The sequence below is a fragment of the Delphinus delphis genome, chromosome 2 (genome assembly GCF_949987515.2).
Source record: "Delphinus delphis chromosome 2, mDelDel1.2, whole genome shotgun sequence".
NCBI classification, from domain to species: domain Eukaryota; kingdom Metazoa; phylum Chordata; class Mammalia; order Artiodactyla; family Delphinidae; genus Delphinus; species Delphinus delphis.
The window spans coordinates 95,205,692-95,231,987 of record NC_082684.1 but is presented as its reverse complement, the minus strand read 5'-3'; positions in this window follow the sequence as shown (position 1 = coordinate 95,231,987).

The following is a 26,296-nucleotide window of genomic DNA, read 5'->3' as shown; positions in this document are numbered from 1 at the left end:
TCGCAGAAAGTGAAAAATGGATAAAGAAGTTGTGGTATTTACTTACAAAGCAATATCACTCAGCAATGAAATCTGTGTCATCAGGCCCTTAGCAGCACAATGAGTGGATTCAGGTATGATGATTCTAACTGAAGTAAGTCACACAGAAAAAGAAACATCATAAGATATCAGTAATACACGGAATGGAAACTTGGCTACACAGGAACTGAATTACAGAACAGAACAGGGTCTCAAATTTAGAAAACCAACTTATGCTTGCTTAAGGGTAAAGGTGAGTTGGGGTGCTGCATAAAACCAGACATTGAAATGAGCACAGATAAAGTTCCTTAAGTCAAATATGGAATAGACAAGAGCTACTCCTTGCTCAACGAAATGGACTCAACACCGCATATTAAACGCCTAAGAATGTACCTGACTAGTAAGTATCTTAAAACCTATGGATTGCTATGTCTCCGAAAGAGAATCAAGCATGTGTACAGGGGCATAAACGCAGCAGTGATAGGATTGGAGAGGTTCGGTGAGCAAATGAAGACCCTTTGAAGTCATATTGCATGGTACCCATTACACGGGACTTAACTCTCCAGGTTTAAGGTATTCTTCCTTCAGCTAAAACATGCATGTGGAACCCAAGTATGATCAACCGTGTGAACGGGAGACGTGTTCAAATATGTCTCAGTTTTCCTCCCCTGGTAAACGGGTGCAACATTCCAGACGCTTTACTAACACTCTCCCCACTTGGAGAGTCAGCGCCTTTAACCTCCTGTTTGGCCCAGTTTGCAATTTCTGCGGAAGATGAACAGGAATAGCGAGAACCAATGAGAGACTAGCTGGAGGTGTCTGGACGGGCAAATTTAACTCTCATTTCCCACCAGGAAGAGGAAATAACCAAAGGCTCAGCGTGCCGTACCGGAACCAGATTAGGGCCTGAAGCCATCCTGCGGTGTTGCGGCCAGCTCACAAGAAAGCGAGTTGAAGAAAGGAGCTCAGGGGCACTGTAATTCACAAACCTGCAGAGTTATAAATGACAGCTATCGTCCAAAAATAGACTGAAGTAAGGCTGCCAAGAGGACTTGAAAGCGGGGCAGAATTGCAGGGAACCGATTTCAGGAGGTAGACTGGAATTGCATTGAAAGCATAGGAAAAGAGGCAGAACGTCCACAATGATGCACTTGGCCAAAAAGGGCGTATGCGTTTTTTCCTGAATATATTCAGGAAAAAACGCATACGCCCTTTTTGGCCAACCAAGCAAGCTTGCAAAGGAAATCTGCACTACAATGAAGTCTCACATCTCCCCGGTCAAAAGGGCCATCTGAAAAAAGTGTAAAATCCAGAAAGGCAGGACAGGCCATGGAGAACTGGGAGCCTTGTTATGCTGATGGGCGGGATGTAAATTGCCAACAACCACTCGGGAGAAGTGTATGGTGTTTCCTGAAACATCTAAAAAACAAAGCAACAGAGCCTAGGGCACTGCCACTTATGGTCCTATAGCTTAGGGAAATTAAAATCAAAAAGACACAGCCACCCCAAAGTTTGGGACGCCTCTGTTTACAAGAACCTCGTTTACAGTACAAGTTCAACATCGCAGAAAGTGAAAAATGGATAAAGAAGTTGTGGTATTTACTTACAAAGCAATATCACTCAGCAATGAAATCTATGTCATCAGGCCCTTAGCATCACAATGAGTGGATTCAGGTATGATGATTCTAACTGAAATAAGTCACACAGAAAAAGAAACATCATAAGATATCAGTAATACACGGAATGTAAACTTGGCTACACAGGAACTGAATTACAGAACAGAACAGGGTCTCAAATTTAGAAAACCAACTTATGCTTGCTTAAGGGTAAAGGTGAGTTGGGGTGCTGCATAAAACCAGAGATTGAAATGAGCACAGATAAAGTTCCTTAAGTCAAATATGGAATAGACAAGAGCTACTCCTTGCTCAACGAAATGGACTCAACACCGCATATTAAACGCCTAAGAATGTACCTGACTAGTAAGTATCGTAAAACCTATGGATTGCTATGTCTCCAAAAGAGAATCAAGCATGTGTACAGGGGCATAAACGCAGCAGTGATAGGATTGGAGAGGTTCGGTGAGCAAATGAAGACCCTTTGAAGTCATATTGCATGGTACCCATTCCACGGGTTTCAACTACCCAGGTTTAAGGTATTCTTCCTTCAGCTAAAACATGCATGTGGAACCCAGAGTATGATCAACCGTGTGAACGGGAGACGTGTTCAAATATGTCTCAGTTTTCCTCCCCTGGTACTCGGGTGCAACATTCCAGACGCTTTACTAACACTCTCCCCACTTGGAGAGTCAGCGCCTTTAACCTCCTGTTTGGCACAGTTTGCAATTTCTGCGGAAGATGAACAGGGATAGCGAGAACCAATGAGAGGCTAGCTGGAGGTGTCTGGACGGGCAAATTTAACTCTCATTTCCCACCAGGAAGAGGAAATAACCAAAGGCTCAGCGTGCCGTACCGGAACCAGATTAGGGCCTGAAGCCATCCTGCGGTGTTGCGGCCAGGTCACAAGAAAGCGAGTTGAAGAAAGGAGCTCAGGGGCACTGTAATTCACAAACCTGCAGAGTTATAAATGACAGCTATCGTCCAAAAATAGACTGAAGTAAGGCTGCCAAGAGGACTTGAAAGCGGGGCAGAATTGCAGGAAACCGATTTCAGGAGGTAGACTGGAATTGCATTGAAAGCATAGGAAAAGAGGCAGAACGTCCACAATGATGCACTTGGCCAAAAAGGGCGTATGCGTTTTTTCCTGAATATATTCAGGAAAAAACGCATACGCCCTTTTTGGCCAACCAAGCAAGCTTGCAAAGGAAATCTGCACTACAATGAAGTCTCACTTCCCCCCGGTCAAAAGGGCCATCTGAGAAAAGTGTAAAATCCAGAAAGGCAGGACAGGCCATGGAGAACTGGGAGCCTTGTTATGCTGATGGGCGGGATGTAAATTGCCAACAACCACTCGGGAGAAGTGTATGGTGTTTCCTGAAACATCTAAAAAACAAAGCAACAGAACCTAGGGCACTTCCACTTATGGTCCTATAGCTTAGGGAAATTAAAATCAAAAAGACAAAGCCACCCCAAAGTTTGGAACGGCTCTGTTTACAAGAACCTCGTTTACAGTACAAGTTCAACATCGCAGAAAGTGAAAAATGGATAAAGAAGTTGTGGTATTTACTTACAAAGCAATATCACTCAGCAATGAAATCTGTGTCATCAGGCCCTTAGCAGCACAATGAGTGGATTCAGGTACGATGATTCTAACTGAAATAAGTCACACAGAAAAAGAAACATCATAAGATATCAGTAATACACGGAATGTAAACTTGGCTACACAGGAACTGAATTACAGAACAGAACAGGGTCTCAAATTTAGAAAACCAACTTATTCTTGCTTAAGGGTAAAGGTGAGTTGGGGTGCTGCATAAAACCAGAGATTGAAATGAGCACAGATAAAGTTCCTTAAGCCAAATATGGAATAGACAAGAGCTACTCCTTGCTCAACGAAATGGACTCAACACCCCATATTAAACGCCTAAGAATGTACCTGACTAGTAAGTATCTTAAAACCTATGGATTGCTATGTCTCCGAAAGAGAATCAAGCATGTGTACAGGGGCATAAACGCAGCAGTGATAGGATTGGAGAGGTTCGGTGAGCAAATGAAGACCCTTTGAAATCATATTGCATGGTACCCATTCCACGGGTTTCAACTACCCAGGTTTAAGGTATTCTTCCTTCAGCTAAAACATGCATGTGGAACCTAGAGTATGATCAACCATGTGATCGGGAGACGTGTTCAAATATGTCTCAGTTTTCCTCCCCTGGTACTCGGGTGCAACATTCCAGACGCTTTTCTAACACTCTCCCCACTTGGAGAGTCAGTCCCTTTAACCTCCTGTTTGGCCCAGTTTGCAATTTCTGCGGAAGATGAACAGGAATAGCGAGAACCAATGAGAGACTAGCTGGAGGTGTCTGAACGGGCAAATTTAACTCTCATTTCCCACCAGGAAGAGGAATTAACCAAAGGCTCAGCATGCCGGGCCGGAACCAGATTAGGGCCTGAAGCCATCCTGCGGTGTTGCGGCCAGGTCACAAGAAAGCGAGTTGAAGAAAGGAGCTCAGGGGCACTGTAATTCACAAACCTGCAGAGTTATAAATGACAGCTATCGTCCAAAAATAGACTGAAGTAAGGCTGCCAAGAGGACTTGAAAGCGGGGCAGAATTGCAGGAAACCGATTTCAGGAGGTAGACTGGAATTGCATTGAAAGCATAGGAAAAGAGGCAGAACGTCCACAATGATGCACTTGGCCAAAAAGGGCGTATGCGTTTTTTCCTGAATATATTCAGGAAAAAACGCATACGCCCTTTTTGGCCAACCAAGCAAGCTTGCAAAGGAAATCTGCACTACAATGAAGTCTCACTTCCCCCCGGTCAAAAGGGCCATCTGATAAAAGTGTAAAATCCAGAAAGGCAACAGGCCATTGAGAACTGGGAGCCTTGTTATGCTGATGGGCGGGATGTAAATTGCCAACAGACACTTGGGAGAAGTGTATGGTGTTTCCTGAAACATCTAAAAAACAAAGCAACAGAGCCTAGGGCACTTCCACTTATGGTCCTATAGCTTAGGGAAATTAAAATCAAAAAGACACAGCCACCCCAAAGTTTGGAACGGCTCTGTTTACAAGAACCTCGTTTACAGTACAAGTTCACCATCGCAGAAAGTGAAAAATGGATAAAGAAGTTGTGGTATTTACTTACAAAGCAATATCACTCAGCAATGAAATCTATGTCATCAGGCCCTTAGCATCACAATGAGTGGATTCAGGTATGATGATTCTAACTGAAATAAGTCACACAGAAAAAGAAACATCATAAGATATCAGTAATACACGGAATGTAAAATTGGCTACACAGGAACTGAATTACAGAACAGAACAGGGTCTCAAATTTAGAAAACCAACTTATGCTTGCTTAAGGGTAAAGGTGAGTTGGGGTGCTGCATAAAACCAGAGATTGAAATGAGCACAGATAAAGTTCCTTAAGTCAAATATGGAATAGACAAGAGCTACTCCTTGCTCAAAGAAATGGACTCAACATCGCATATTAAATGCCTAAGAATGTACCTGACTAGTAAGTATCGTAAAACCTATGGATTGCTATGTCTCTGAAAGAGAATCAAGCATGTGTACAGGGGCATAAACGCAGCAGTGATAGGATTGGAGAGGTTCGGTGAGCAAATGAAGACCCTTTGAAGTCATATTGCATGGTACCCATTACACGGGTCTTAACTCTCCAGGTTTAAGGTATTCTTCCTTCAGCTAAAACATGCATGTGGAACCCAAGTATGATCAACCATGTGAACGGGAGACGTGTTCAAATATGTCTCAGTTTTCCTCCCCTGGTACTCGGGTGCAACATTCCAGACGCTTTACTAACACTCTCCCCACTTGGAGAGTCAGCGCCTTTAACCTCCTGTTTGGCCCAGTTTGCAATTTCTGCGGAAGATGAACAGGAATAGCGAGAACCAATGAGAGGCTAGCTGGAGGTGTCTGCACGGGCAAATTTAACTCTCATTTCCCACCAGGAAGAGGAATTAACCAAAGGCTCAGCATGCCGGGCCGGAACCAGATTAGGGCCTGAAGCCATCCTGCGGTGTTGGGGCCAGGTCACAAGAAAGCGAGTTGAAGAAAGGAGCTCAGGGGCACTGTAATTCACAAACCTGCAGAGTTATAAATGACAGCTATCGTCCAAAAATAGACTGAAGTAAGGCTGCCAAGAGGACTTGAAAGCGGGGCAGAATTGCAGGAAACCGATTTCAGGAGGTAGACTGGAATTGCATTGAAAGCATAGGAAAAGAGGCAGAACGTCCACAATGATGCACTTGGCCAAAAAGGGCGTATGCGTTTTTTCCTGAATATATTCAGGAAAAAACGCATACGCCCTTTTTGGCCAACCAAGCAAGCTTGCAAAGGAAATCTGCACTACAATGAAGTCTCACTTCCCCCCGGTCAAAAGGGCCATCTGAAAAAAGTGTAAAATCCAGAAAGGCAACAGGCCATTGAGAACTGGGAGCCTTGTTATGCTGATGGGCGGGATGTAAATTGCCAACAGACACTTGGGAGAAGTGTATGGTGTTACCTGAAACATCTAAAAAACAAAGCAACAGAGCCTAGGGCACTTCCACTTATGGTCCTATAGCTTAGGGAAATTAAAATCAAAAAGACACAGCCACCCCAAAGTTTGGAACGGCTCTGTTTACAAGAACCTCGTTTACAGTACAAGTTCAACATTGCAGAAAGTGAAAAATGGATAAAGAAGTTGTGGTATTCACTTACAAAGCAATATCACTCAGCAATGAAATCTATGTCATCAGGCCCTTAGCAGCACAATGAGTGGATTCAGGTATGATGATTCTAACTGAAATAAGTCACACAGAAAAAGAAACATCATAAGATATCAGTAATACACGGAATGGAAACTTGGCTACACAGGAACTGAATTACAGAACAGAACAGGGTCTCAAATTTAGAAAACCAACTTATGCTTGCTTAAGGGGAAAGGTGAGTTGGGGTGCTGCATAAAACCAGAGATTGAAATGAGCACAGATAAAGTTCCTTAAGCCAAATATGGAATAGACAAGAGCTACTCCTTGCTCAACGAAATGGACTCAACACCGCATATTAAACGCCTAAGAATGTACCTGACTAGTAAGTATCTTAAAACCTATGGATTGCTATGTCTCCGAAAGAGAATCAAGCATGTGTACAGGGGCATAAACGCAGCAGTGATAGGATTGGAGAGGTTCGGTGAGCAAATGAAGACCCTTTGAAGTCATATTGCATGGTACCCATTCCACGGGTTTCAACTACCCAGGTTTAAGGTATTCTTCCTTCAGCTACAACATGCATGTGGAACCCAAGTATGATCAACCGTGTGAACGGGAGACGTGTTCAAATATGTCTCAGTTTTCCTCCCCTGGTAAACGGGTGCAACATTCCAGACGCTTTACTAACACTCTCCCCACTTGGAGAGTCAGCGCCTTTAACCTCCTGTTTGGCCCAGTTTGCAATTTCTGCGGAAGATGAACAGGAATAGCGAGAACCAATGAGAGACTAGCTGGAGGTGTCTGGACGGGCAAATTTAACTCTCATTTCCCACCAGGAAGAGGAAATAACCAAAGGCTCAGCGTGCCGTACCAGAACCAGATTAGGGCCTGAAGCCATCCTGCGGTGTTGCGGCCAGCTCACAAGAAAGCGAGTTGAAGAAAGGAGCTCAGGGGCACTGTAATTCACAAACCTGCAGAGTTATAAATGACAGCTATCGTCCAAAAATAGACTGAAGTAAGGCTGCCAAGAGGACTTGAAAGCGGGGCAGAATTGCAGGGAACCGATTTCAGGAGGTAGACTGGAATTGCATTGAAAGCATAGGAAAAGAGGCAGAACGTCCACAATGATGCACTTGGCCAAAAAGGGCGTATGCGTTTTTTCCTGAATATATTCAGGAAAAAACGCATACGCCCTTTTTGGCCAACCAAGCAAGCTTGCAAAGGAAATCTGCACTACAATGAAGTCTCACATCTCCCCGGTCAAAAGGGCCATCTGAAAAAAGTGTAAAATCCAGAAAGGCAGGACAGGCCATGGAGAACTGGGAGCCTTGTTATGCTGATGGGCGGGATGTAAATTGCCAACAACCACTCGGGAGAAGTGTATGGTGTTTCCTGAAACATCTAAAAAACAAAGCAACAGAGCCTAGGGCACAGCCACTTATGGTCCTATAGCTTAGGGAAATTAAAATCAAAAAGACACAGCCACCCCAAAGTTTGGGACGCCTCTGTTTACAAGAACCTCGTTTACAGTACAAGTTCAACATCGCAGAAAGTGAAAAATGGATAAAGAAGTTGTGGTATTTACTTACAAAGCAATATCACTCAGCAATGAAATCTATGTCATCAGGCCCTTAGCATCACAATGAGTGGATTCAGGTATGATGATTCTAACTGAAATAAGTCACACAGAAAAAGAAACATCATAAGATATCAGTAATACACGGAATGTAAACTTGGCTACACAGGAACTGAATTACAGAACAGAACAGGGTCTCAAATTTAGAAAACCAACTTATGCTTGCTTAAGGGTAAAGGTGAGTTGGGGTGCTGCATAAAACCAGAGATTGAAATGAGCACAGATAAAGTTCCTTAAGTCAAATATGGAATAGACAAGAGCTACTCCTTGCTCAACGAAATGGACTCAACACCGCATATTAAACGCCTAAGAATGTACCTGACTAGTAAGTATCGTAAAACCTATGGATTGCTATGTCTCCAAAAGAGAATCAAGCATGTGTACAGGGGCATAAACGCAGCAGTGATAGGATTGGAGAGGTTCGGTGAGCAAATGAAGACCCTTTGAAGTCATATTGCATGGTACCCATTACACGGGTCTCAACTCTCCAGGTTGAAGGTATTCTTCCTTCAGCTAAAACATGCATGTGGAACCCAAGTATGATCAACCATGTGAACGGGAGACGTGTTCAAATATGTCTCAGTTTTCCTCCCCTGGTACTCGGGTGCAACATTCCAGACGCTTTACTAACACTCTACCCACTTGGAGAGTCAGTCCCTTTAACCTCCTGTTTGGCCCAGTTTGCAATTTCTGCGGAAGATGAACAGGAATAGCGAGAACCAATGAGAGACTAGCTGGAGGTGTCTGGATGGGCAAATTTAACTCTCATTTCCCACCAGGAAGAGGAATTAACCAAAGGCTCAGCGTGCCGGGCCGGAACCAGATTAGGGCCTGAAGCCATCCTGCGGTGTTGCGGCCAGGTCACAAGAAAGCGAGTTGAAGAAAGGAGCTCAGGGGCACTGTAATTCACAAACCTGCAGAGTTATAAATGACAGCTATCGTCCAAAAATAGACTGAAGTAAGGCTGCCAAGAGGACTTGAAAGCGGGGCAGAATTGCAGGAAACCGATTTCAGGAGGTAGACTGGAATTGCATTGAAAGCATAGGAAAAGAGGCAGAACGTCCACAATGATGCACTTGGCCAAAAAGGGCGTATGCGTTTTTTCCTGAATATATTCAGGAAAAAACGCATACGCCCTTTTTGGCCAACCAAGCAAGCTTGCAAAGGAAATCTGCACTACAATGAAGTCTCACTTCCCCCTGGTCAAAAGGGCCATCTGATAAAAGTGTAAAATCCAGAAAGGCAACAGGCCATTGAGAACTGGGAGCCTTGTTATGCTGATGGGCGGGATGTAAATTGCCAACAGACACTTGGGAGAAGTGTATGGTGTTTCCTGAAACATCTAAAAAACAAAGCAACAGAGCCTAGGGCACTTCCACTTATGGTCCTATAGCTTAGGGAAATTAAAATCAAAAAGACACAGCCACCCCAAAGTTTGGGACGCCTCTGTTTACAAGAACCTCGTTTACAGTACAAGTTCAACATCGCAGAAAGTGAAAAATGGATAAAGAAGTTGTGGTATTTACTTACAAAGCAATATCACTCAGCAATGAAATCTATGTCATCAGGCCCTTAGCATCACAATGAGTGGATTCAGGTATGATGATTCTAACTGAAATAAGTCACACAGAAAAAGAAACATCATAAGATATCAGTAATACACGGAATGGAAACTTGGCTACACAGGAACTGAATTACAGAACAGAACAGGGTCTCAAATTTAGAAAAACAACTTATGCTTGCTTAAGGGTAAAGGTGAGTTGGGGTGCTGCATAAAACCAGAGATTGAAATGAGCACAGATAAAGTTCCTTAAGCCAAATATGGAATAGACAAGAGCTACTCCTTGCTCAACGAAATGGACTCAACACTGCATATTAAACGCCTAAGAATGTACCTGACTTGTAAGTATCTTAAAACCTATGGATTGCTATGTCTCCGAAAGAGAATCAAGCATGTGTACAGGGGCATAAACGCAGCAGTGATAGGATTGGAGAGGTTCGGTGAGCAAATGAAGACCCTTTGAAGTCATATTGCATGGTACCCATTCCACGGGTTTCAACTACCCAGGTTTAAGGTATTCTTCCTTCAGCTAAAACATGCATGTGGAACCTAGAGTATGATCAACCATGTGAACGGGAGACGTGTTCAAATATGTCTCAGTTTTCCTCCCCTGGTATTCGGGTGCAACATTCCAGACGCTTTACTAACACTCTCCCCACTTGGAGAGTCAGTCCCTTTAATCTCCTGTTTGGCCCAGTTTGCAATTTCTGCGGAAGATGAACAGGAATAGCGAGAACCAATGAGAGGCTAGCTGGAGGTGTCTGGACGGGCAAATTTAACTCTCATTTCCCACCAGGAAGAGGAATTAACCAAAGGCTCAGCATGCCGGGCCGGAACCAGATTAGGGCCTGAAGCCATCCTGCGGTGTTGCGGCCAGGTCACAACAAAGCGAGTTGAAGAAAGGAGCTCAGGGGCACTGTAATTCACAAACCTGCAGAGTTATAAATGACAGCTATCGTCCAAAAATAGACTGAAGTAAGGCTGCCAAGAGGACTTGAAAGCGGGGCAGAATTGCAGGAAACCGATTTCAGGAGGTAGACTGGAATTGCATTGAAAGCATAGGAAAAGAGGCAGAACGTCCACAATGATGCACTTGGCCAAAAAGGGCGTATGCGTTTTTTCCTGAATATATTCAGGAAAAAACGCATACGCCCTTTTTGGCCAACCAAGCAAGCTTGCAAAGGAAATCTGCACTACAATGAAGTCTCACTTCCCCCCGGTCAAAAGGGACATCTGATAAAAGTGTAAAATCCAGAAAGGCAACAGGCCATTGAGAACTGGGAGCCTTGTTATGCTGATGGGCGGGATGTAAATTGCCAACAGACACTTGGGAGAAGTGTATGGTGTTTCCTGAAACATCTGAAAAACAAAGCAACAGAGCCTAGGGCATTTCCACTTATGGTCCTATAGCTTAGGGAAATTAAAATCAAAAAGACACAGCCACCCCAAAGTTTGGAACGGCTCTGTTTACAAGAACCTCGTTTACAGTACAAGTTCAACATCGCAGAAAGTGAAAAATGGATAAAGAAGTTGTGGTATTCACTTACAAAGCAATATCACTCAGCAATGAAATCTATGTCATCAGTCCCTTAGCAGCACAATGAGTGGATTCAGGTATGATGATTCTAACTGAAGTAAGTCACACAGAAAAAGAAACATCATAAGATATCAGTAATACACGGAATGGAAACTTGGCTACACAGGAACTGAATTACAGAACAGAACAGGGTCTCAAATTTAGAAAAACAACTTATGCTTGCTTAAGGGTAAAGGTGAGTTGGGGTGCTGCATAAAACCAGAGATTGAAATGAGCACAGATAAAGTTCCTTAAGCCAAATATGGAATAGACAAGAGCTACTCCTTGCTCAACGAAATGGACTCAACACCGCATATTAAACGCCTAGGAATGTACCTGACTTGTAAGTATCTTAAAACCTATGGATTGCTATGTCTCCGAAAGAGAATCAAGCATGTGTACAGGGGCATAAACGCAGCAGTGATAGGATTGGAGAGGTTCGGTGGCAAATGAAGACCCTTTGAAGTCATATTGCATGGTACCCATTCCACGGGTTTCAACTACCCAGGTTTAAGGTATTCTTCCTTCAGCTAAAACATGCATGTGGAACCTAGAGTATGATCAACCATGTGATCGGGAGACGTGTTCAAATATGTCTCAGTTTTCCTCCCCTGGTACTCGGGTGCAACATTCCAGACGCTTTACTAACACTCTCCCCACTTGGAGAGTCAGTCCCTTTAACCTCCTGTTTGGCCCAGTTTGCAATTTCTGCGGAAGATGAACAGGAATAGCGAGAACCAATGAGAGGCTAGCTGGAGGTGTCTGGACGGGCAAATTTAACTCTCATTTCCCACCAGGAAGAGGAATTAACCAAAGGCTCAGCATGCCGGGCCGGAACCAGATTAGGGCCTGAAGCCATCCTGCGGTGTTGCGGCCAGGTCACAAGAAAGCGAGTTGAAGAAAGGAGCTCAGGGGCACTGTAATTCACAAACGTGCAGAGTTATAAATGACAGCTATCGTCCAAAAATAGACTGAAGTAAGGCTGCCAAGAGGACTTGAAAGCGGGGCAGAATTGCAGGAAACCGATTTCAGGAGGTAGACTGGAATTGCATTGAAAGCATAGGAAAAGAGGCAGAACGTCCACAATGATGCACTTGGCCAAAAAGGGCGTATGCGTTTTTTCCTGAATATATTCAGGAAAAAACGCATACGCACTTTTTGGCCAACCAAGCAAGCTTGCAAAGGAAATCTGCACTACAATGAAGTCTCACTTCCCCCCGGTCAAAAGGGCCATCTGAAAAAAGTGTAAAATCCAGAAAGGCAACAGGACATTGAGAACTGGGAGCCTTGTTATGCTGATGGGCGGGATGTAAATTGCCAACAGACACTTGGGAGAAGTGTATGGTGTTTCCTGAAACATCTGAAAAACAAAGCAACAGAGCCTAGGGCACTTCCACTTATGGTCCTATAGCTTAGGGAATTTAAAATCAAAAAGACACAGCCACCCCAAAGTTTGGAACGGCTCTGTTTACAAGAACCTCGTTTACAGTACAAGTTCAACATCGCAGAAAGTGAAAAATGGATAAAGAAGTTCTGGTATTTACTTACAAAGCAATATCACTCAGCAATGAAATCTGTGTCATCAGGCCCTTAGCAGCACAATGAGTGGATTCAGGTATGATGATTCTAACTGAAATAAGTCACACAGAAAAAGAAACATCATAAGATATCAGTAATACACGGAATGTAAACTTGGCTACACAGGAACTGAATTACAGAACAGAACAGGGTCTCAAATTTAGAAAAACAACTTATGCTTGCTTAAGGGTAAAGGTGAGTTGGGGTGCTGCATAAAACCAGAGATTGAAATGAGCACAGATAAAGTTCCTTAAGCCAAATATGGAATAGACAAGAGCTACTCCTTGCTCAACGAAATGGACTCAACACCGCATATTAAACGCCTAGGAATGTACCTGACTTGTAAGTATCTTAAAACCTATGGATTGCTATGTCTCCGAAAGAGAATCAAGCATGTGTACAGGGGCATAAACGCAGCAGTGATAGGATTGGAGAGGTTCGGTGGCAAATGAAGACCCTTTGAAGTCATATTGCATGGTACCCATTCCACGGGTTTCAACTACCCAGGTTTAAGGTATTCTTCCTTCAGCTAAAACATGCATGTGGAACCTAGAGTATGATCAACCATGTGATCGGGAGACGTGTTCAAATATGTCTCAGTTTTCCTCCCCTGGTACTCGGGTGCAACATTCCAGACGCTTTACTAACACTCTCCCCACTTGGAGAGTCAGTCCCTTTAACCTCCTGTTTGGCCCAGTTTGCAATTTCTGCGGAAGATGAACAGGAATAGCGAGAACCAATGAGAGGCTAGCTGGAGGTGTCTGGACGGGCAAATTTAACTCTCATTTCCCACCAGGAAGAGGAATTAACCAAAGGCTCAGCATGCCGGGCCGGAACCAGATTAGGGCCTGAAGCCATCCTGCGGTGTTGCGGCCAGCTCACAAGAAAGCGAGTTGAAGAAAGGAGCTCAGGGGCACTGTAATTCACACACCTGCAGAGTTATAAATGACAGCTATCGTCCAAAAATAGACTGAAGTAAGGCTGCCAAGAGGACTTGAAAGCGGGGCAGAATTGCAGGAAACCGATTTCAGGAGGTAGACTGGAATTGCATTGAAAGCATAGGAAAAGAGGCAGAACGTCCACAATGATGCACTTGGCCAAAAAGGGCGTATGCGTTTTTTCCTGAATATATTCAGGAAAAAACGCATACGCCCTTTTTGGCCAACCAAGCAAGCTTGCAAAGGAAATCTGCACTACAATGAAGTCTCACTTCCCCCCGGTCAAAAGGGCCCTCTGAAAAAAGTGTAAAATCCAGACAGGCAGGACAGGCCATGGAGAACTGGGAGCCTTGTTATGCTGATGGGCGGGATGTAAATTGCCAACAGACACTCGGGAGAAGTGTATGGTGTTTCCTGAAACATCTAAAACACAAAGCAACAGAGCCTAGGGCACTGCCACTTATGGTCCTATAGCTTAGGGATATTAAAATCAAAAAGACACAGCCACCCCAAAGTTTGGGACGCCTGTGTTTACAAGAACCTCGTTTACAGTACAAGTTCAACATCGCAGAAAGTGAAAAATGGATAAAGAAGTTGTGGTATTTACTTACAAAGCAATATCACTCAGCAATGAAATCTATGTCATCAGGCCCTTAGCATCACAATGAGTGGATTCAGGTATGATGATTTTAACTGAAATAAGTCACACAGAAAAAGAAACATCATAAGATATCAGTAATACACGGAATGTAAACTTGGCTACACAGGAACTGAATTACAGAACAGAACAGGGTCTCAAATTTAGAAAACCAACTTATGCTTGCTTAAGGGGAAAGGTGAGTTGGGGTGCTGCATAAAACCAGAGATTGAAATGAGCACAGATAAAGTTCCTTAAGTCAAATATGGAATAGACAAGAGCTACTCCTTGCTCCACGAAATGGACTCAACACCGCATATTAAACGCCTAAGAATGTACCTGACTAGTAAGTATCGTAAAACCTATGGATTGCTATGTCTCCGAAAGAGAATCAAGCATGTGTACAGGGGCATAAACGCAGCAGTGATAGGATTGGAGAGGTTCGGTGAGCAAATGAAGACCCTTTGAAGTCATATTGCATGGTACCCATTACACGGGTCTCAACTCTCCAGGTTTAAGGTATTCTTCCTTCAGCTAAAACATGCATGTGGAACCCAAGTATGATCAACCATGTGAACGGGAGACGTGTTCAAATATGTCTCAGTTTTCCTCCCCTGGTACTCGGGTGCAACATTCCAGACGCTTTACTAACACTCTCCCCACTTGGAGAGTCAGCGCCTTTAACCTCCTGTTTGGCCCAGTTTGCAATTTCTGCGGAAGATGAACAGGAATAGCGAGAACCAATGAGAGGCTAGCTGGAGGTGTCTGGACGGGCAAATTTAACTCTCATTTCCCAACAGGAAGAGGAAATAACCAAAGGCTCAGCGTGCCGTACCGGAACCAGATTAGGGCCTGAAGCCATCCTGCGGTGTTGCGGCCAGCTCAAAAGAAACCGAGTTGAAGAAAGGAGCTCAGGGGCACTGTAATTCACAAACCTGCAGAGTTATAAATGACAGCTATCGTCCAAAAATAGACTGAAGTAAGGCTGCCAAGAGGACTTGAAAGCGGGGCAGAATTGCAGGAAACCGATTTCAGGAGGTAGACTGGAATTGCATTGAAAGCATAGGAAAAGAGGCAGAACGTCCACAATGATGCACTTGGCCAAAAAGGGCGTATGCGTTTTTTCCTGAATATATTCAGGAAAAAACGCATACGCCCTTTTTGGCCAACCAAGCAAGCTTGCAAAGGAAATCTGCACTACAATGAAGTCTCACTTCCCCCCGGTCAAAAGGGCCATCTGAAAAAAGTGTAAAATCCAGAAAGGCAGGACAGGCCATGGAGAACTGGGAGCCTTGTTATGCTGATGGGCGGGATGTAAATTGCCAACAACCACTGGGGAGAAGTGTATGGTGTTTCCTGAAACATCTAAAAAACAAAGCAACAGAACCTAGGGCACTTCCACTTATGGTCCTGTAGCTTAGGGAAATTAAAATCAAAAAGACACAGCCACCCCAAAGTTTGGGACGCCTCTGTTTACAAGAACCTCGTTTACAGTACAAGTTCAACATCGCAGAAAGTGAAAAATGGATAAAGAAGTTGTGGTATTTACTTACAAAGCAATATCACTCAGCAATGAAATCTGTGTCATCAGGCCCTTAGCAGCACAATGAGTGGATTCAGGTATGATGATTCTAACTGAAATAAGTCACACAGAAAAAGAAACATCATAAGATATCAGTAATACACGGAATGGAAACTTGGCTACACAGGAACTGAATTACAGAACAGAACAGGGTCTCAAATTTAGAAAAACAACTTATGCTTGCTTAAGGGTAAAGGTGAGTTGGGGTGCTGCATAAAACCAGAGATTGAAATGAGCACAGATAAAGTTCCTTAAGCCAAATATGGAATAGACAAGAGCTACTCCTTGCTCAACGAAATGGACTCAACACCGCATATTAAACGCCTAAGAATGTACCTGACTAGTAAGTATCTTAAAACCTACGGATTGCTATGTCTCCGAAAGAGAATCAAGCATGTGTACAGGGGCATAAACGCAGCAGTGATAGGATTGGAGAGGTTCGGTGAGCAAATGAAGACCCTTTGAAGTCATATTGCATGGTACCCATTACACGGGTCTTAACTCTCCAGGTTTAAGGTATTCTTCCTTCAGCTAAAACATGCATGTGGAACCCAAGTATGATCCACAATGTGAACGGGAGACGTGTTCAAATATGTCTCAGTTTTCCTCCCCTGGTACTCGGGTGCAACATTCCAGACGCTTTACTAACACTCTCCCCACTTGGAGAGTCAGCGCCTTTAACCTCCTGTTTGGCCCAGTTTGCAATTTCTGCGGAAGATGAACAGGAATAGCGAGAACCAATGAGAGGCTAGCTGGAGGTGTCTGGACGGGCAAATTTAACTCTCATTTCCCACCAGGAAGAGGAATTAACCAAAGGCTCAGCATGCCGGGCCGGAACCAGATTAGGGCCTGAAGCCATCCTGCGGTGTTGCGGCCAGGTCACAAGAAAGCGAGTTGAAGAAAGGAGCTCAGGGGCACTGTAATTCACAAACCTGCAGAGTTATAAATGACAGCTATCGTCCAAAAATAGACTGAAGTAAGGCTGCCAAGAGGACTTGAAAGCGGGGCAGAATTGCAGGAAACCGATTTCAGGAGGTAGACTGGAATTGCATTGAAAGCATAGGAAAAGAGGCAGAACGTCCACAATGATGCACTTGGCCAAAAAGGGCGTATGCGTTTTTTCCTGAATATATTCAGGAAAAAAACGCATACGCCCTTTTTGGCCAACCAAGCAAGCTTGCAAAGGAAATCTGCACTACAATGAAGTCTCACTTCCCCCCGGTCAAAAGGGCCATCTGAAAAAAGTGTAAAATCCAGAAAGGCAACAGGCCATTGAGAACTGGGAGCCTTGTTATGCTGATGGGCGGGATGTAAATTGCCAACAGACACTTGGGAGAAGTGTATGGTGTTTCCTGAAACATCTAAAAAACAAAGAAACAGAGCCTAGGGCACTTCCACTTATGGTCCTATAGCTTAGGGAATTTAAAATCAAAAAGACACAGCCACCCCAAAGTTTGGAACGGCTCTGTTTACAAGAACCTCGTTTACAGTACAAGTTCAACATCGCAGAAAGTGAAAAATGGATAAAGAAGTTGTGGTATTTACTTACAAAGCAATATCACACAGCAATGAAATCTGTGTCATCAGGCCCTTAGCAGCACAATGAGTGGATTCAGGTATGATGATTCTAACTGAAATAAGTCACACAGAAAAAGAAACATCATAAGATATCAGTAATACACGGAATGGAAACTTGGCTACACAGGAACTGAATTACAGAACAGAACAGGGTCTCAAATTTAGAAAACCAACTTATGCTTGCTTAAGGGGAAAGGTGAGTTGGGGTGCTGCATGAAACCAGAGATTGAAATGAGCACAGATAAAGTTCCTTAAGCCAAATATGGAATAGACAAGAGCTACTCCTTGCTCAACGAAATGGACTCAACACCGCATATTAAACGCCTAAGAATGTACCTGACTTGTAAGTATCTTAAAACCTATGGATTGCTATGTCTCCAAAAGAGAATCAAGCATGTGTACAGGGGCATAAACGCAGCAGTGATAGGATTGGAGAGGTTCGGTGAGCAAATGAAGACCCTTTGAAGTCATATTGCATGGTACCCATTACACGGGTCTCAACTCTCCAGGTTTAAGGTATTCTTCCTTCAGCTAAAACATGCATGTGGAACCCAAGTATGATCAACCATGTGATCGGGAGACGTGTTCAAATATGTCTCAGTTTTCGTACCCTGGTACTCGGGTGCAACATTCCAGACGCTTTACTAACACTCTCCCGACTTGGAGAGTCAGTCCCTTTAACCTCCTGTTTGGCCCAGTTTGCAATTTCTGTGGAAGATGAACAGGAATAGCGAGAACCAATGGAGACTAGCTGGAGGTGTCTGGACGGGCAAATTTAACTCTCATTTCCCACCAGGAAGAGGAATTAACCAAAGGCTCAGCGTGCCATGCCGGAACCAGATTAGGGCCTGAAGCCATCCTGCGGTGTTGCGGCCAGGTCACAAGAAAGCGAGTTGAAGAAAGGAGCTCAGGGGCACTGTAATTCACAAACCTGCAGAGTTATAAATGACAGCTATCGTCCAAAAATAGACTGAAGTAAGGCTGCCAAGAGGACTTGAAAGCGGGGCAGAATTGCAGGAAACCGATTTCAGGAGGTAGACTGGAATTGCATTGAAAGCATAGGAAAAGAGGCAGAACGTCCACAATGATGCACTTGGCCAAAAAGGGCGTATGCGTTTTTTCCTGAATATATTCAGGAAAAAACGCATACGCCCTTTTTGGCCAACCAAGCAAGCTTGCAAAGGAAATCTGCACTACAATGAAGTCTCACTTTCCCCCGGTCAAAAGGGCCATCTGAAAAAAGTGTAAAATCCAGAAAGGCAGGACAGGCCATGGAGAACTGGGAGCCTTGTTATGCTGATGGGCGGGATGTAAATTGCCAACAGACACTGGGGAGAAGTGTATGGTGTTTCCTGAAACATCTAAAAAACAAAGCAACAGAGCCTAGGGCACTGCCACTTATGGTCCTATAGCTTAGGGAAATTAAAATCAAAAAGACACAGCCACCCCAAAGTTTGGGACGCCTCCGTTTAAAAGAACCTCTTTTACCGTACAAGTTCAATATCACAGAAAGTGAAAAATGGATAAAGAACTTGTGGTACTTACGTACAAGGCAGTATCACTCAGCAATGAAATCTATGTCATCAGGCCCGTAGCAGCATAATGAGTGGATTCAGGTACGATGATTCTAACTGAAATAAGTCACACAGAAAAAGAAACATCATAAGATATCACTAATACACGGAATGTAAACTTGGCTACACAGGAACTGCATTCCAAAACAGAACAGGGTCTCAAATTTAGAAAACCAACTTATGCTTGCTTAAGGGGAAAGGTGAGTTGGGGTGCTGCATAAAACCAGGATTGAAATGAGCACAGATAAAGTTCCTTAAGCCAAATATGGAATAGACAAGAGCTACTCCTTGCTCAACGAAATGGACTCAACACCCCATATTAAACGCCTAAGAATGTACCTGACTAGTAAGTATCTTAAAACCTATGGATTGCTATGTCTCCAAAAGAGAATCAAGCATGTGTACAGGGGCATAAACGCAGCAGTGATAGGATTGGAGAGGTTTGGTGAGCAAATGACGACCCTTTGAAGTCATATTGCATGGTACCCATTCCACGGGTCTCAACTCTCCAGGTTTAAGGTATTCTTCCTTCAGCTAAAACATGCATGTGGAACCCAGAGTATGATCAACCATGTGAACGGGAGACGTGTTCAAATATGTCTCAGTTTTCCTCCCCTGGTACTCGGGTGCAACATTCCAGACGCTTTACTAACACTCTCCCCACTTGGAGAGTCAGCGCCTTTAACCTCCTGTTTGGCCCAGTTTGCAATTTCTGCGGAAGATGAACAGGAATAGCGAGAACCAATGAGAGGCTAGCTGGAGGTGTCTGGACGGGCAAATTTAACTCTCATTTCCCACCAGGAAGAGGAAATAACCAAAGGCTCAGCGTGCCGTACCGGAACCAGATTAGGGCCTGAAGCCATCCTGCGGTGTTGCGGCCAGCTCAAAAGAAAGCGAGTTGAAGAAAGGAGCTCAGGGGCACTGTAATTCACAAACCTGCAGAGTTATAAATGACAGCTATCGTCCAAAAATATACTGAAGTAAGGCTGCCAAGAGGACTTGAAAGCGGGGCAGAATTGCAGGAAACCGATTTCAGGAGGTAGACTGGAATTGCATTGAAAGCATAGGAAAAGAGGCAGAACGTCCACAATGATGCACTTGGCCAAAGAGGGCGTATGCGTTTTTTCCTGAATATATTCAGGAAAAAACGCATACGCCCTTTTTGGCCAACCAAGCAAGCTTGCAAAGGAAATCTGCACTACAATGAAGTCTCACTTCCCCCCGGTCAAAAGGGCCCTCTGAAAAAAGTGTAAAATCCAGAAAGGCAGGACAGGCCATGGAGAACTGGGAGCCTTGTTATGCTGATGGGCGGGATGTAAATTGCCAACAACCACTCGGGAGAAGTGTATGGTGTTTCCTGAAACATCTAAAAAACAAAGCAACAGAATCTAGGGCACTTCCACTTATGCTCCTATAGCTTAGGGAAATTAAAATCAAAAAGACACAGCCACCCCAAAGTTTGGAACGGCTCTGTTTACAACAACCTCGATTACAGTACAAGTTCAACATCGCAGAAAGTGAAAAATGGATAAAGAAGTTGTGGTATTTACTTACAAAGCAATATCACTCAGCAATGAAATCTATGTCATCAGGCCCGTAGCAGCATAATGAGTGGATTCAGGTACGATGATTCTAACTGAAATAAGTCACACAGAAAAAGAAACATCATAAGATATCAGTAATACACGGAATGTAAACTTGGCTACACAGGAACTGAATTACAGAACAGAACAGGGTCTCAAATTTAGAAAACCAACTTATGCTTGCTTAAGGGGAAAGGTGAGTTGGGTTGCTGCATAAAACCAGAGATTGAAATGAGCACAGATAAAGTTCCTTAAGCCAAATATGGAATAGACAAGAGCTACTCCTTGCTCAACGAAATGGACTCAACACCGCATATTAAACGCCTAAGAATGTACCTGACTAGTAAGTATCTTAAAACCTACGGATTGCTATGTCTCCGAAAGAGAATCAAGCATGTGTACAGGGGCATAAACGCAGCAGTGATAGGATAGGAGAGGTTCGGTGAGCAAATGAAGACCCTTTGAAGTCATATTGCATGGTACCCATTACTCGGGTCTTAACTCTCCAGGTTTAAGGTATTCTTCCTTCAGCTAAAACATGCATGTGGAACCCAAGTATAATCAACAATGTGAACGGGAGACGTGTTCAAATATGTCTCAGTTTTCCTCCCCTGGTACTCGGGTGCAACATTCCAGACGCTTTACTAACACTCTCCCCACTTGGAGAGTCAGCACCTTTAACCTCCTGTTTGGCCCAGTTTGCAATTTCTGCGGAAGATGAACAGGAATAGCGAGAACCAATGAGAGGCTAGCTGGAGGTGTCTGGACGGGCAAATTTAACTCTCATTTCCCACCAGGAAGAGGAATTAACCAAAGGCTCAGCATGCCGGGCCGGAACCAGATTAGGGCCTGAAGCCATCCTGCGGTGTTGCGGCCAGGTCACAAGAAAGCGAGTTGAAGAAAGGAGCTCAGGGGCACTGTAATTCACAAACCTGAAGAGTTATAAATGACAGCTATCGTCCAAAAATAGACTGAAGTAAGGCTGCCAAGAGGACTTGAAAGCGGGGCAGAATTGCAGGAAACCGATTTCAGGAGGTAGACTGGAATTGCATTGAAAGCATAGGAAAAGAGGCAGAACGTCCACAATGATGCACTTGGCCAAAAAGGGCGTATGCGTTTTTTCCTGAATATATTCAGGAAGAAAACGCATACGCCCTTTTTGGCCAACCAAGCAAGCTTGCAAAGGAAATCTGCACTACAATGAAGTCTCACTTCCCCCTGGTCAAAAGGGCCATCTGAAAAAAGTGTAAAATCCAGAAAGGCAACAGGCCATTGAGAACTGGGAGCCTTGTTATGCTGATGGGCGGGATGTAAATTGCCAACAGACACTTGGGAGAAGTGTATGGTGTTTCCTGAAACATTTAAAAAACAAAGCAACAGAGCCTAGGGCACTTCCACTTATGGTCCTATAGCTTAGGGAATTTAAAATCAAAAAGACACAGCCACCCCAAAGTTTGGAACGGCTCTGTTTACAAGAACCTCGTTTACAGTACAAGTTCAACATCGCAGAAAGTGGAAAATGGATAAAGAAGTTGTGGTATTTACTTACAAAGCAATATCACTCAGCAATGAAATCTGTGTCATCAGGCCCTTAGCAGCACAATGAGTGGATTCAGGTATGATGATTCTAACTGAAATAAGTCACACAGAAAAAGAAACATCATAAGATATCAGTAATACACGGAATGGAAACTTGGCTACACAGGAACTGAATTACAGAACAGAACAGGGTCTCAAATTTAGAAAACCAACTTATGCTTGCTTAAGGGGAAAGGTGAGTTGGGGTGCTGCATGAAACCAGAGATTGAAATGAGCACAGATAAAGTTCCTTAAGCCAAATATGGAATAGACAAGAGCTACTCCTTGCTCAACGAAATGGACTCAACACCGCATATTAAACGCCTAAGAATGTACCTGACTTGTAAGTATCTTAAAACCTATGGATTGCTATGTTTCCAAAAGAGAATCAAGCATGTGTACAGGGGCATAAACGCAGCAGTGATAGGATTGGAGAGGTTCGGTGAGCAAATGAAGACCCTTTGAAGTCATATTGCATGGTACCCATTACACGGGTCTCAACTCTCCAGGTTTAAGGTATTCTTCCTTCAGCTAAAACATGCATGTGGAACCCAAGTATGATCAACCATGTGATCGGGAGACGTGTTCAAATATGTCTCAGTTTTCATACCCTGGTACTCGGGTGCAACATTCCAGACGCTTTACTAACACTCTCCCGACTTGGAGAGTCAGTCCCTTTAACCTCCTGTTTGGCCCAGTTTGCAATTTCTGTGGAAGATGAACAGGAATAGCAAGAACCAATGGAGACTAGCTGGAGGTGTCTGGACGGGCAAATTTAACTCTCATTTCCCACCAGGAAGAGGAATTAACCAAAGGCTCAGCGTGCCATGCCGGAATCAGATTAGGGCCTGAAGCCATCCTGCGGTGTTGCGGCCAGGTCACAAGAAAGCGAGTTGAAGAAAGGAGCTCAGGGGCACTGTAATTCACAAACCTGCAGAGTTATAAATGACAGCTATCGTCCAAAAATAGACTGAAGTAAGGCTGCCAAGAGGACTTGAAAGCGGGGCAGAATTGCAGGAAACCGATTTCAGGAGGTAGACTGGAATTGCATTGAAAGCATAGGAAAAGAGGCAGAACGTCCACAATGATGCACTTGGCCAAAAAGGGCGTATGCGTTTTTTCCTGAATATATTCAGGAAAAAACGCATACGCCCTTTTTGGCCAACCAAGCAAGCTTGCAAAGGAAATCTGCACTACAATGAAGTCTCACTTTCCCCCGGTCAAAAGGGCCATCTGAAAAAAGTGTAAAATCCAGAAAGGCAGGACAGGCCATGGAGAACTGGGAGCCTTGTTATGCTGATGGGCGGGATGTAAATTGCCAACAGACACTCGGGAGAAGTGTATGGTGTTTCCTGAAACATCTAAAAGACAAAGCAACAGAGCCTAGGGCACTGCCACTTATGGTCCTATAGCTTAGGGAAATTAAAATCAAAAAGACACAGCCACCCCAAAGTTTGGGACGCCTCCCTTTAAAAGAACCTCGTTTACCGTACAAGTTCAATATCACAGAAAGTGAAAAATGGATAAAGAACTTGTGGTACTTACGTACAAGGCAGTATCACTCAGCAATGAAATCTATGTCATCAGGCCCATAGCAGCATAATGAGTGGATTCAGGTACGATGATTCTAACTGAAATAAGTCACACAGAAAAAGAAACATCATAAGATATCACTAATACACGGAATGTAAACTTGGCTACACAGGAACTGCATTCCAAAACAGAACAGGGTCTCAAATTTAGAAAACCAACTTATGCTTGCTTAAGGGGAAAGGTGAGTTGGGGTGCTGCATAAAACCAGGATTGAAATGAGCACAGATAAAGTTCCTTAAGCCAAATATGGAATAGACAAGAGCTACTCCTTGCTCAACGAAATGGACTCAACACCGCATATTAAACGCCTAAGAATGTACCTGACTAGTAAGTATCTTAAAACCTATGGATTGCTATGTCTCCAAAAGAGAATCAAGCATGTGTACAGGGGCATAAACGCAGCAGTGATAGGATTGGAGAGGTTTGGTGAGCAAATGAAGACCCTTTGAAGTCATATTGCATGGTACCCATTCCACGGGTCTCAACTCTCCAGGTTTAAGGTATTCTTCCTTCAGCTAAAACATGCATGTGGAACCCAGAGTATGATCAACCATGTGAACGGGAGACGTGTTCAAATATGTCTCAGTTTTCCTCCCCTGGTACTCGGGTGCAACATTCCAGACGCTTTACTAACACTCTCCCCACTTGGAGAGTCAGCGCCTTTAACCTCCTGTTTGGCACAGTTTGCAATTTCTGCGGAAGATGAACAGGAATAGCGAGAACCAATGAGAGGCTAGCTGGAGGTGTCTGGACGGGCAAATTTAACTCTCATTTCCCACCAGGAAGAGGAAATAACCAAAGGCTCAGCGTGCCGTACCGGAACCAGATTAGGGCCTGAAGCCATCCTGCGGTGTTGCGGCCAGCTCAAAAGAAAGCGAGTTGAAGAAAGGAGCTCAGGGGCACTGTAATTCACAAACCTGAAGAGTTATAAATGACAGCTATCGTCCAAAAATAGACTGAAGTAAGGCTGCCAAGAGGACTTGAAAGCGGGGCAGAATTGCAGGAAACCGATTTCAGGAGGTAGACTGGAATTGCATTGAAAGCATAGGAAAAGAGGCAGAACGTCCACAATGATGCACTTGGCCAAAAAGGGCGTATGCGTTTTTTCCTGAATATATTCAGGAAAAAACGCATACGCCCTTTTTGGCCAACCAAGCAAGCTTGCAAAGGAAATCTGCACTACAATGAAGTCTCACTTCCCCCCGGTCAAAAGGGCCATCTGAAAAAAGTGTAAAATCCAGAAAGGCAGGACAGGCCATGGAGAACTGGGAGCCTTGTTATGCTGATGGGCGGGATGTAAATTGCCAACAACCACTCGGGAGAAGTGTATGGTGTTTCCTGAAACATCTAAAAAACAAAGCAACAGAATCTAGTGCACTTCCACTTATGGTCCTATAGCTTAGGGAAATTAAAATCAAAAAGACACAGCCACCCCAAAGTTTGGAACGGCTCTGTTTACAAGAACCTCGATTACAGTACAAGTTCAACATCGCAGAAAGTGAAAAATGGATAAAGAAGTTGTGGTATTTACTTACAAAGCAATATCACTCAGCAATGAAATCTGTGTCATCAGGCCCTTAGCAGCACAATGAGTGGATTCAGGTATGATGATTCTAACTGAAGTAAGTCACACAGAAAAAGAAACATCATAAGATATCAGTAATACACGGAATGTAAACTTGGCTACACAGGAACTGAATTACAGAACAGTACAGGGACTCAAATTTAGAAAACCAACTTATGCTTGCTTAAGGGTAAAGGTGAGTTGGGGTGCTGCATAAAACCAGAGATTAAAATGAGCACAGATAAAGTTCCTTAAGTCAAATATGGAATAGACAAGAGCTACTCCTTGTTCAACGAAATGGACTCAACACCGCATATTAAACGCCTAAGAATGTACCTGACTAGTAAGTATCTTAAAACCTATGGATTGCTATGTCTCCGAAAGAGAATCAAGCATGTGTACAGGGGCATAAACGCAGCAGTGATAGGATAGGAGAGGTTCGGTGAGCAAATGAAGACCCTTTGAAGTCATATTGCATGGTACCCATTCCACAGGTTTCAACTACCCAGGTTTAAGGTATTCTTCCTTCAGCTAAAACATGCATGTGGAACCTAGAGTATGATCAACCATGTGATCGGGAGACGTGTTCAAATATGTCTCAGTTTTCGTACCCTGGTACTCGGGTGCAACATTCCAGACGCTTTACTAACACTCTCCCGACTTGGAGAGTCAGTCCCTTTAACCTCCTGTTTGGCCCAGTTTGCAATTTCTGCGGAAGATGAACAGGAATAGCGAGAACCAATGAGAGGCTAGCTGGAGGTGTCTGAACGGGCAAATTTAACTCTCATTTCCCACCAGGAAGAGGAATTAACCAAAGGCTCAGCGTGCCGTGCCGGAACCAGATTAGGGCCTGAAGCCATACTGCAGTGTTGCGGCCAGCTCAAAAGAAAGCGAGTTGAAGAAAGGAACTCAGGGGCACTGTAATTCACAAACCTGCAGAGTTATAAATGACAGCTATCGTCCAAAAA